Source organism: Triticum dicoccoides, chromosome 6B (genome assembly GCF_002162155.2).
Source record: "Triticum dicoccoides isolate Atlit2015 ecotype Zavitan chromosome 6B, WEW_v2.0, whole genome shotgun sequence".
NCBI lineage: Eukaryota > Viridiplantae > Streptophyta > Magnoliopsida > Poales > Poaceae > Triticum > Triticum dicoccoides.
This window is the reverse complement of record NC_041391.1, coordinates 682607938-682610509: the sequence shown is the minus strand read 5'-3', so window position 1 is coordinate 682610509 and position 2572 is coordinate 682607938.

Below are 2572 nucleotides of genomic sequence, written 5' to 3'. Positions count from 1 at the left end.
TGGCGCCACTGCTCTCCAGTCTATCCGCCGTCCAGACATGGTTTTGTATTGCCAGCCATGCGAAGAATTTCATCTTTGGGGGCCCCTAGACCTTCCAAACAGCGGTGCCCATGGGCGAATGGATCGTGCCAAGCAGTTGCGCGCTGTACGCGGCGGTGGCGGAGTAGACCCCGCTGGCGGTATGTTTCCAGGTAGGTAATACTGTCGTCGGCATCCACCGCAAGGGGGGTGGCCCTCAATCGAGCCCATAAGGTGACAAGCTGTCGGATGTGGTCCACCGTCCAGTTGTTGGGGAGCTTGATTTTGGATAGCCACGCATTCGCATGTATGGCCTCCTTGACCTTCCACTTATTCCTCGTACCGAAAAAGGCTTTCGCCTCGCTTTATAAATAAAGCAACCACCGAACACAATGTTCACAAGGTATCATACAAAACCCACAAACACACACAACGCCACCGCAGGCACCGGTCCAACACACCCTCACAAACATAAGGTTCAGCTGTGGGCACATCACAACAAGCCCAACACACACACACAAGACAACACATAAACGGCGGTGGCGGCGGGAAAGGGAAGATCTAATCTGGCTTCGACGGTGGTGGGGGAAGCGAGGAGTCAACTGGAGAGCCATCGCGCGAAGCTGGGTGACGATGGCGGTGATGGCTTCTGATGAACCACAAGTATAGGGAATCTATCGTAGTCCTTTCGATAAGTAAGAGTGTCGAACCCAACGAGGAGCAGAAGGAAATGACAAGCGGTTTTCAGTAAGGTTTTCTCTGCAAGCACTGAAATTGTAGGTAATAGATAGTTTTGTGATAAGATAAATTGTAACGGGTAACAAGCAATGAAAGTAAATAAAGTGCAGCAAGGTGGCCCAATCCTTTTTGTAGCAAAGGACAAGCCTGGACAATTTTTTATAATCAGAAAAGAGCTCCCGAGGACACATAGGAATTATCGTCAAGCTAGTTTTCATCACACTCATATGATTCGCGTTCGGTACTTTGATAATTTGATATGTGGGTGGACTGGTGCTTGGGTACTTCCCTTACTTGGACAAGCATCCCACTTATGATTAACCCCTATTGCAAGCATCCACAACTATAAAAGAAGTATTAAGGTAAACCTAACCACATCATTAAACATATGGATCCAAATCAGCCCCTTACGAAGCAACACATAAACTAGGATTTAAGCTTCTGTCACTCTAGCAACCCATCATCTACTTATTACTTCCCAATGCCTTCCTCTAGGCCCAAATAATGGTGAAGTGTCATGTAGTCGACGTTCACATAACACCACTAGAGGGGAGACAACATACATCTCATAAAAATATCGAACGAATACCAAATTCACATGACTACTAATAGCAATACTTCACCCATGTCCTCGGGAACAAAAGTAACTACTCACAAAGCATATTCATGTTCATAATCAGAGGAGTAATAATATGCATTAAGGATCTGAACATATGATCTTCCACCAAGTAAACCAATTAGCATCAACTACAAGGAGTAATCAACACTACTATCAACCCACATGTACCAATTTGTGGTTTTGATACAAGATTGGATACAAGAGATGAACTAGGGTTTTGAGAGGAATGGTGCTGGTGAAGATGTTGATGGAGATTGACCCCCTCCCGATGAGAGGATCGTTGGTGATGACTATGGTGATGATTTCCCCCTCCCGGAGGGAAGTTTCCCCGGCAGAACAACTCTGCTGGAGCTCTAGATTGGTTCCTCCAAGGTTCTGCCTCGTGGCGGCGGAGTTTCATCCCATAAGCTTGCCTCTGATTTTTTTTCCAGGGTAAAAGCCTTCATATAGCAGAAGATGGGCACCGGAGGGCCACCAGGGGGCCCAGGAGACAGTGGGGCGCGCCCAGTAGGGGTGGGCGCCCCCCACCCTCCTGGCCAGGGTGTGGGCCTCCTCTGGTATTTTATTTGCTCAATAGTTCTTATTAATTCCAAAACTGACTTCCGTGGAGTTTCAGGATTTTTGGAGCTGTGCAGAATAGGTTTCCAATATTTGCTCCTTTTCCAGCCAGAATTTGAGCTGCCGGCATTCCCCCTCTTCATGGTAAACCTTGTAAAATAAGAGAGAATAGCCATAAGTATTGAGATATAATGTGTAATAACAGCCCATAATGAAATAAATATTGATATGAAAGCATGATGCACAATGGACGCGTCAACTCCCCCAAGCTTAGACCTCGATTGTCCTCAAGCGGAAGCCGATATCGAAAAATACGGACATGAGGGCATCATGATCATTCTTATAACAGCAACATATATAGATTTTGTCATATGACTGCTTATGCTCAAGTAACGATCAATTCACAATGTCAAGTATGGTTCAGAAACTTCATTGGGAACTAACAAACTATAATCTCAGTCATTGAAGCAATTGCAATTTATCATAACATCAGAAAGAGTCAAGAATAGAGCCTTTCAGCAAGTCCACATACTCAACTATCATATAGCCTTCTACAATTGCTAACACTCACGCAGTACTTGTGGTTATGGAGTTTCAACTACACACTGAGAAAGATAGGGGCTTAGTGTTGGAAATATG